We start from the raw sequence: 11196 nt of genomic DNA on the forward strand, positions 1-11196 counted from the left end.
TAGTTGATGGATTTAACTTCTTAACAAGAACTTGTAAATGTGTTGTCCGTGTTTGTAGCTTAGCATGCTAACAGAAGCTAGCGCTAAGGTGGAAGATGTAGAAACTAAAATATTCAAGAATCGGGGGCTCTTTTTATCTCAGCAATTCTCAGTTTGGAGATGTATTATTCAAACTATTGTCATCAAGAATAAAACAACAGTTTTACACACTTGGCTGAGAAGATATTTTAGGTTGTGTTTAAATTCAGGGCCTGTATGCTTCGAAGGCCGCATGTTATCATCGGTGTCCGTTCTGCATACATGTCTCTTTAGAATGATTTGTTCAATTAGCTTTGTAGAGTTCTAGTAGAGAGCTGTATGAATGGGTAAATGAGGACACAGATTGTAGTGTAAAGCGCTTTGAATATCTTGAAATAAGATATATATATACAAGTACAGTCCATTTACATGTCAGAGCTGCATACATTTAGTTAACACACGCGCATGCGCAATCAGCAAGAGGCCCGCGACGTTTAGAGGAGCCGTCTGTTTATCATACACTACAACATGTTGCACATAAGAAAAAAGCAAGTCATTAAATTGTTTTGGTGCATTATTGTGTATTTAGACAAGTTTCAGTGTGCAATACATTTTCTGGACCGTTAGTAAATTGTTTTGGTCTACACATGGTATTATTGTGTATTTACATTAGGGGTGCACGATATTATCGGCATGGTATCGGCCGATATTAGCGATAAAGTTAAATGGCAGTTAAAATGAGTAAGTGAAAAATTATCAAAGTCCACAGAAAAATTCCTTTGTTCATCTGTATTATATTTACAATTGTTAGTTTTGTACTAGCAGTTTAGAGCGGGGTGCGGTGAAGGAGAGACGTATCGAGCTGTCTGTACCTGCAGTTTAGAGCTGGCTGGAGAAACGCAGCAGAGCCGCGCGTTGTTTGTGTTTAGCATTTTAGCTAGCTAGTATTGTGCACAACTAATTAGCGTTACGCCAGTACCGACAGGTGGATGGGAGGGTACGCAGTTCGGTTCGGTCGTTCGGCACGCTCGGTTCTGTTAAAAGAGAGGGGCGCCCTGACGTATTACGTCATGAAATTAGCTTATCATGATTTCATTTATTTTCCTGGGCAAGCTTTTTTTACCGGTATTATCGTGAACGATATAATATGGCCCAGCCCTAGACCAGGCCGACTCCTTGCGTTCTTCAGTATTGATTCTAGATCAATTTCCTTCTCTGGAATGTCCATGTTGACTCCGAGCTCGCGTAATCCAATTGCAGCAGCTTGAGTGTCATTATACACTAGGGCTTTAACAGACTACTCGAGTAATCTACACATCGATTCCTAGGACACCTATCGAGCTTTTTTTATTTCACGTCGAGTATTCGTGGTGACGGCATTGCGCTGCCATCGCGTCATGTGATCTGCACCGGGCGCGGGTTACAAAATGGATTCCTCCAAGCAGACGGATGGAGCAGAGCAGGCCCAATCTTGACAAACGCGTAGAAATGCATCAATAGTCTGGAAATATTTCACTAAAGATGAATCTTCTGGTTCAACTACCGTAAGGAAACAGAAAATGAAACAACTTCCTGACTGTTTGGAGCACGTTGCGAACCGGTGTTACACCATATTTTGTGGCCACTGTATATTGTGACCGTAGGGGGTGGTGTTGCATGCACAGAAGATTATCTGCAGGTCACAGAATATGGTGCAACACCGGGTCCAATCGACCGAACCAGAACCCGCTTCCTCTGACCTTGTTTCACAAACAAAAAGCAAAAAATATTAATCTCTAAACCTATAAAAAAACCTATAAACATATTGATCTCTAAAACTAAACATAATGCGCTCCACAGCTGGCGGTGGTGCAAGGCGGTCAACCCCCCACTGTTTTTAGTTTCGTTTTTGAAGTGCCGCACGTTTCTTCACTTTTGCAGCTTAATAATAATTGATAGTTTAGTTTTTCCTGTAACTTATTTGCTTTATGATAAATGGTAGGAGCATAATGTACACTCCCAATGTTTTTTTTTGTTGTAAATAATGACCTTTTTTGCAGTTTTATTTATTTTTGTATCGTTAGATCCTATGATGTCATCAAGTACTCGAGTTCTACTCGAGTTTTATTATGTTAATGGCAAGTTTTAACATGATGTCGTCGTTCAATTCTTATTATACACCTTAACTTTCCCATTCTCACAAAAAAAACAAAAACCTTTCAGTCTAGCTGGAAATAAAATCCGTGACTTGATTTTTCGTTCATTAAGTACTTTGCGCACATCTTTGTATTTTGCACGTTCCTTAAACACTGAGTTTGTAAAGTCCTCGTCAAAATAAATCCTTCCATCATTTACTTGTACAGTCTTTGCTCTCCACGCAGCTTGCAGCACTTTTTGTGTCATGGCATATGATTGAAATTGAACCGGAACAGTTCTGGGCCGGTCCTTTGGTCCAGGCCTCGGCTCTATCCGATGTGCCCATTCCACATGGAGTTTGTCCGTCACTTCCAGTTTTTCAGGGATAAGTTTGTTGATAAAGTCAATCATGTTGTTTTCTTCAGTTTTATGGCACTGAGTAGATTCTCATATTGTTTCACCTGGCTTGATTTTCCAGTTCCTCACATCTTAGTTCTAGTTGGTTTTGCATTTGAAGGGCATGTAAAAGCACTTTAGAGGTTTTCATCGTATAATCTTCACTCTCAGCAATTCTCTGTTCAGCTTCATCCATTATTTTTTAATACTCATGAAATCTGTACATAGTAGGGCTGTTGTAAACAAATATATTTTAGTAATCGGGAAATCTATAGATTATTCTGATGATTAATCGGGTAATCGAAAACAAAATGTGTCAGGTTCTGCAGTAACTACCGTACTCATTTTATGAGCGATACAAATACACAAAAAAACATTAAATAAACAACCCATTTAATTCCTCTTTTTAAAATATTTTATTGCTTAGGTTGAATTTGAATTGACTTTTACAAGATGGCCTCGCTCAGAGCAGTTGCAGCTTCACAGGCTCCCGGTACCATCCCAGTTTTTAGAAGTTTTGATATTGACTCTGTGCCTGACTCTGCGCGATTTATGCGTGTGAACTATAGCCGAACCGAACTGATGAGAATAGGAGCGGATTTGCCACGAAATATAGCAGAAATCAGCAACAAACTCAAAGCTACGCTCGGCAGAATGCAGATCTTAAAGTCATCTACCTGGAAGCTGCAGCAGAGGCGTTCCAGCGGGCAGAAGAGGAAGCGCTGCTCCCGGCTTAAGAGGAGAGGATGCCGGGCGGGGGTTATGGTGAGGCTACGAGCTAACGCTAAAGCCGGTAAACTCCCCATGCCGTCTCTCTTTCTGTCGAATGTCCGCTCGTTGGACAACAAGGTGGATTTACTTCGTCTGAGAGCGGGCGCCTCAGAAGAGATGAAGAAGTGTGCGGTGCTTTGCCTCACGGAAACGTGGATTACAAGTGAAACGCCGGACTCAGTCTTCCAGCTGGATGACAGACTTTTATTTCGAGCGGACCGCTGCAGCGAGCTAACGGGGAAATCACGGGGGGGCGGAGTGTGCATTTACGTGAGTAAAAGTTGGTCCACGAACTGTACTGTTGTAAATAGCTCATGCTCGAAGGCTTTGGAGCAAATAACAGTGAAATGTCGGCCACATTATCTACCCCGCGAGTTCACAGTGACTTTTATCACAGTTGTTTACATTCCTCCGGACGCTAATGCTAATGAATCACTACAGGAGCTTCATGATATCATCAGCTCGCTGCAGAACAAACACCCCGAGGCTCTTTACGTGGTAGCTGGAGACTTTAACCACGTGAATCTAAAGGACTGTCTCCCAAGCTTTAATCAGCATGTGACGATTCCGACACGTGGAGACCGCACGCTGGACCGTGTTTACACGAACGTAAAAGATGCATACAAAGCCGAACCCCGCCCCCACCTAGGACTGTCAGACCACATCTCAATCTTCCTGGCTCCTGCTTACATGCCCCCGCTGAGACGCTCCAGACCGGTTCAAAAGAAAGTTAAATGTTGGATCCAGGACAGTGGCCCCATACTGAGAGATTGTTTTGACCGAACAGACTGGCAGGTTTTCAGAGAAGCTGCTGAAAATGGAGGTTCGCTTGATCTTGACCAATACACATCCTCAGTACTGGGTTACATTAGTACATGTACTGACACAGTCTCCACTATCAGAAATGTTAAAAGCTACCCAAACAGAAAACCTTGGCTGAATGCAGAGGTGCGTACCCTGCTGGAAGCCAGGAACACTGCCTTCAGGTCTGGAAACTCAGAGGAGCTGAGTAGGACAAGAAAAGAGCTGGTTGCTGGTATTAAGAGGGCCAAGGCCGCATATGCAAAGAGGATCGAGGGTCAATTCATCTCACAAGACCCTCGGAGCATGTGGAGGGGCATTAAGTGCATAACAGATTATAAAGGAAGGAGTGAACAATGTCCCAAAGACCCATCTCTGCCTGATGCCCTCAACAAGTTCTATGCACGCTTTGAAGACCCGAACAGACCACCCAGCACCAGACTCACCTCGCCACCGGATGAAGAGCATCTCAGCGTGACCTCAGCAGAAGTAAGGAGTACCTTCAGGAGGATTAATCCGCACAACGCAACTGGCCCAGACAACATCCCCGGAAAAGTGTTGAAGGAATGTGCTGATCAGCTCTGTGAGGTGCTGGCAGACATCTTTAACACCTCACTTACCCTGGAGACAGTTCCCACCTGCCTGAAGACTGCCACCATCATCCCAGTCCCAAAAAGCTCTACAGTGACTGGTCTGAATGACTGTCGGCCAGTGGCCCTCACCCCGATAGTCGCTAAATGCTTCGAAAAACTGGTCATGACTCACATCAAAACAACCATCAACATCAACGAGGACCCTCATCAGTACGCATACCGTGAGAACCGATCAACAGAGGATGCAATCTCCTCTGTGGTCCACACTGCGCTCAACCACCTGGAGCAGAAAAACTCTTACGTCCGTATGCTCTTTGTGGACTTCACATCCGCCTTCAACACCATGATCCCCCAAACCCTGATGGACAAACTATCCACACTAGGACTAAGCCCCTCCATCTGCAACTGGGTACTAGACTTTTTAACAAACAGACCACAGTTAGTGAGGATCCACAACCTCTCCTCCTCCACCATAACCCTCAGCACTGGCTCTCCTCAGGGATGTGTGTTGAGCCCCCTTCTGTTTACTCTGCTCACATATGATTGTGCAGCTACCCATCCAGGCTGTCACATTGTAAAGTTTGCAGATGATACAGCGGTGGTGGGATGCATCACAAACAATGATGAGTCCAGCTACAGGCAAGAGGTGGAACACCTGGAGAGCTGGTGCAAAGAGAATAACCTTCACATCAATGTGAAGAAGACAAAGGAGATGATTGTGGACTTCAGAAGGAACAAAAACATCTACACCCCCCTGAACATAAGAGGATCTGCGGTGGAAGTGGTCTCCAGCTACAAGTACTTGGGTGTACACATGAATGACAACCTCAGCTGGAGCAACAACACCACCAGCCTGATCAAGAAAGCTCATCAGAGACTCTACTTCCTCAGACGGCTGAGACGAGCTGGTCTGGGAAGCTCAGTCCTCACCTCCTTCTACAGGTGTGCAGTGGAGAGCATCCTGTGCTCCAGCATCAACGTGTGGCATGGAGGCTGCACAGCTGCAGAAAGAAAAGCTTTGCAGAGAGTGGTGAAGGCTGCACAGAAATCTGTTGGAGTCAGTCTCCCCACCATCACAGACATCTACACCTCCAGATGCAGGAAGAGGGCCACCTGCATCATGAAGGACCCCACCCACCCAGCACACACACTTTTTGCCCCACTCCCCTCAGGAAGGAGGTTAAGGAGCATTAAGTGTAGAACCACTAGACTGAGGAACAGCTTCTACCCTGAGGCTGTTAGACTCATGAATCTCTAACTAGAATAATCACTGTGAAAAACCATATCATGTTGCTGCTGATCTGTTTCATGTTGCTGCTGATCTGTTTCAATGTTGATGTGTTCATGCGTGCACATCTGCTCACAGACTCATGTTCATGTTTGTGGTGATGTTCAATGTTTTATGTTATGAGTGCTTAGTGTATATTTAGTTGATGTTTTTCTTAGTTCATATCTTAGATGTTATTACTGTTTTTCTTATACATTTTATTGTTGGATGTAACTGGGACCCTGTGTACATAATTTCGCTCCACCACATGTACCACATGAGGTGCGAATGACAATAAAGAAACTCTGACTCTCTGACTCTCTGATTATTTTTAAACATCACATAAAAATCTACATGCTGTAAAATAATTTTTATGGATTGGAAAACTGAATGGAATTTACAAAGTAGGATCTGGAAGGAAGGACATCATTTGGATTGAAGGTGGAGATGATCTTCTGGATCCTTCATCTTCCACCACGGACAGTGACCGCATGTCTGTGATGATCATATTTAAAATGCTGTTTGTGAACTCAGCTGCTGCACAACCGACATCCTGGAGCCGTTTGTACGAAGCTGTCCAACGTATGACTGCATTTACTGAAAAGAAGAAGAAGAAGAAAATTAGTATTTGTTTGTTCATTGTTATTCCTTAATACATTTTCAAGTGTACTTCACTGGATATTATAAAATTATTTAATATTGTTAAGTAATCTACACTTTCTGATGACCTGCTGCAATCAAAGTAACATTAATTTCAGTTGTATTTGATTTATGCATTTTATGATTTTATTTATGTGTGAGGTTTGAGGATGATTTAATTAAAACCCTCTGTCACTGAATTATTTTTAACCATCACATAAAAATCTAAATGCTATAAATTTTTTATGGATTGGAAAACTGAATGGAAACTGGAAACTGACAGTGATCCATGCCTTCATAACATCTAGGCTTGATTACTGCAATTCACTTCTGTTTGGAATCAGTCAGTCCTCCATTGCTCGTCTACAACTGGTCCAAAATGCTGCAGCCCGATTTTTAACTGGTACAGGCTATAGAGAGCACATCACGCCAGTTTTGGCCTCCCTGCACTGGCTACCCATTCACCTTCGGATCCAATTCAAAATTCTCATGTATGTTTTTAAATCACTGAACAGTTCCGTCCCATCCTATCTCACTGATCTTCTGCAGCCATATGTCCCACCGCGCTCTCTGAGGTCAGCAGACCAGATGCTTCTCTCAGTCCCAGAAACCCGTCGTAAGCTCAAAGGTGACAGGGCTTTCTCTGTCGCAGGTCCACGACTGTGGAATGAGTTGCCACTGAGTGTCCGGCAGGCTCCCACACTCTCAGTCTTTAAGTCTCGCTTGAAGACCCACTTCTATTCTCTTGCCTTTAACACGGTGTGATTTGTTTTGGTCCGGTCTGTTCTCTACTCTGTTGGCCATTTTAGTTAGCTTCTGCTGCTATTTGTATCTGTATTTCTATTTTATGTTTTCCTGTCTGCTGTGCATGTTTGTTTCTTTTGTACAGCACTTTGGTTGGCCTTGTTGCTGTTTTAAGTGCTCTATAAATAAATTGGTATGGTATGGTATGAATGGAATCTTTATGTTAGAAACTGAGTAAGATAGATAATTTAACGTTTGAGTTTGTACGTTGAGTTCTGCAGACTGTTTTATTATTTAGTCTTGATTGCTGAGCTATAAACAAATATGACAGTAGTAATTAATGCAGATTAATCCCAGTTTAAGTCATAAACAGCAGTAGCAAGAAGAAGAAAAAATACTAACTCGTTTAAATACATTTACACTTTAAATATTCACCCTAAATATCTGATTTAAGTCAGGATGGAAGTACGGCAATAAATAAATGTGTCAGTCTGTTGCTGCTTTTATCGTTAACAAACTTGCATCAAGTCCTGCAGAGTTTTTTTCTCACAACGTATAGACGCTGCCAGGAAGCCACTATGATTAGTCAGTAGATTTAACGTTAGCAAAAAGATGCCTCATTTTATATCTGTAACATGACAGATTATCACATTTAGGTGAACGTATTTTGCAAAGAGAGAACACGATACCTGTTGCAGCTGCGGACGAGTTTGATGCTACAGCGGGTGTTTTCTCTTCAGACGATGCAACATCGACAACGCGCTTTTGTGGTTACTCCAGCTCTGCTTTGCAGTGGAAGCATTTCACTGTTGTCTTTTCTGTTTAGCTTAACATGTTCCCAAACTTTTGACAGTTTTTGTTGTTTTCTGGGCTCTTCTTCTAGGCAGTCTCCATTCCCTCCATTGCTACAAACTTGGCACATACGCGTTAGCAGAAGTGCTAGCGGAAGGGCTAACATTGTGTAACAGAACAACCTTCCGGCTAGACCACCGTGCTCTGAATAGTTTAACGAGGCTTCGAGGCAGATAAATTTGCCTCGAGGATTTTTTTGTAATCGAGGTCCTCGAATGATTCGAGGAATTGTTTCAGCCCTACAGCTGACGCGTCGTGTTTGTTAAGCATCACCGATGACAACCTGGAAATGTGAGCCGTTGTGCCAAAAATCGATGGACTGCCAAATGGCGGCCGCAGGAGTGTGCACGGGAGGACTTTAACAAGAATTTAACAAGATTAACACTTAAAAACAATTATTTGTTTGCTCGAAATTATAGTAAATGTGTATCTCAGTCTAACGTTTGAAATGCACTTCAATGGTCAAATCAGTTGAATTTCAAAAATAGTTTTGCTGCCTCTGTGCTCCCGGGAGTGTGCAGAGGGAGGAAAAAAGGAGGAGCGCTGCAGCTGCGTTCGAAATTTAACAAGATAAACACCTAAAACAATTATTTGTTTGCTCGAAATTATAGCAATGGTGTGTCTCAGTCTAACGTTTGCTTAATAAATGCACTTTAATGGTCAAATTAGCTGCATTTCGCCAGGGCTGTGCAGCTGGTTCGATGGTTCCAAGCAGCGAGCAGAAGGAAGGTGGCGGGGCTATGGCAAGCCAATTGTGTCATTAGAATCTGGTGAAGATTCTCAGTCATCCAGGACATGGTAAATTCAAAAAAGTTCAAGACAAAAACAGTATATAGTAAAATAAAGTCCAGTCGTTTTTGTATTGAACTTTTTTGAATTTGTCATTACAGCTACATTTACATATTACATGATTCAACGGCGTGCCATACTGCTGCTACTACTTTGCTACCATCTAGTGGCTGAAAGTGGTACTGCTCAAAATCAATCATATTCAGTCAGAATGAATGGAAACTGTTATGTCTCAGCCAAAAATTGGTTTATAAATATGGGGGAAAAAATCCTTAAATATGTTGCTTAGGCCTATAAGTTGCAGGGCATGCAAATTATGCAAAAAAACTGCGACTTGTAGGGCAAAAAATACGGTGATATTAACAAAGTTGAGATTTTTATGTTTGACAGGAATTTCAAAATTTTTTGAAGGCTAAATTAAATAAAAGGTGAACATTAATTTATTTGTACAATTTGTAGTTTTTTTTTTTTAGGCTGTTCTATTGTTTATATCGATATCAAATTATATCGTTATGACCGAAATTAGGAAATGTATCGTGATAAAACTTTCGGCCATATCGTCCAGCCCTAAGTTCTACATATATACCCAGGTTTATTAGAGGTATTGGGTATTTTAAAAAATTGTGTAATTTATTATGTTGGCACAGATTTGTTTTGATTTATAAAATATTTTCTGTTGGCAAATTCATACACAATTTGCTAAGACAGATACAAAACCTTAAAGGTCATGTTTCAAATGATGTATGAGCTATTATGTCATAATACTGATGCAATGTAACGCCACATTCTTATATTTTTTGTCTTCACTAATTTTAAGTACTGGCAAAACATTGGACTCATTCACTGATTTTATTATTATTTTTTTATTTCTTTAATCTGATTATATATGATTTGCAGACTTTGATAAATAAAGTAAGATTTAAAGTTAAGCAAAACTGTTCAAAACGTTTCAAATACCCATATCAGATAATTTAATTTAAACTTTTTTTGTTTGTTTTTTAATGATAAACAGACATTTGTTTGTCTCTTACCAAATAAAATGTACCTTTGACTTGGAACAGTTCTGATCCACAGAACATTAATCAACAACACAAGTGATGTATGAGTGAATATAAAGTTAAATTCAGTCCATATTGTCTGTGTTTCAGTGTTTCCTGCAGATGTTCAGCAGACTCTGCTGATCAGAGGAGATGCTCCTGAGGAATGGAGGCCTGATGTGGACAGGCAGGACCCAGAACACCTCCACATAAAAGAGGAAGAGGAGGAACTCTGGACCCAATTGGCGGGAGAGAAGTTCATTGTGAAGGAGGAGACTGATGCCAGCAGGTTTTCATTCACTGCAGTTCCAGTGAAGACTAAGGATGACAAAGAGAAGCCTCTGTTCTCACATCTTCATCAGCAGAATACAGAGCCCCTTCACATAAAGGAGGAAGAGGAGGAACTCTGGACCAGATTAGAGGGAGAGCAGCTCAATGTGAAGGAGGAGACTGATGCCAGCAGGTTTTCATTCACCACAGTTCCTCTAAAGAGTGAGGATGATGAAGAGAAGCCTCTGTTCTCACAGCTTCATCAGCACCAAAGGGAGGACAGAGATGTTCCAACCAGCAGCTCAGCTGACCAGATGAAAGTAGAAGCTGATGGAGAGGGCTGTGGAGGAGCAGAAACCAGCAGGAGCCCAGATTTAAATCTTCATGGAGATGCTTCCAGCTCTTCAGAGACTGAAGTCAGTGAGGATGATGAAGAGGACAAGGATGGGAACAATCCTGACTCTCAGCTGGAACACTTGTCAGATTCTGGGTCAACAACTGAAGACAGTGACAAAGACTGGAAGGAGAGCAGATCTCCTGAGTCAGCTGTAAACTCTGTCAACAAATATTTCAGCTGCTCTGAGTGTGGTAAACGGTTTCTACACAACCAGTCTCTTCAGAGACACTTGACATGTCATTCAACAGTAAGACGTTCAAGCCGTTTGGGTCAGAAGAAAAGTGTAGAGACGCACAGGAATGTCCAGATGGGACCAAAATCATTTAGTTGTGATGAATGTGGTAAAAGATTTAACAGTGAAAGAGTTTTAAGAGCACACATGAGAGTCCACACAGGAGAGAAACCTTATAAATGTGAGATATGCGGACATCAAGCTAGCCATAAGACAAATTTAAAGTTGCACATGAGAATCCACACAGGACAACAACCTTATGAATGTCAGAATTG

General features: G+C 41.9%; 1 pseudogene; it reads left to right on the top strand.

Moving 5' to 3' along the window:
- Window positions 1–11196, top strand: part of LOC119412014 — a 28317-nt pseudogene that overhangs the window by 16208 nt on the left and 913 nt on the right.

The sequence above is a fragment of the Nematolebias whitei genome, chromosome 7 (genome assembly GCF_014905685.2).
Source record: "Nematolebias whitei isolate Nwh7 chromosome 7, NemWhi1, whole genome shotgun sequence".
NCBI classification, from domain to species: domain Eukaryota; kingdom Metazoa; phylum Chordata; class Actinopteri; order Cyprinodontiformes; family Rivulidae; genus Nematolebias; species Nematolebias whitei.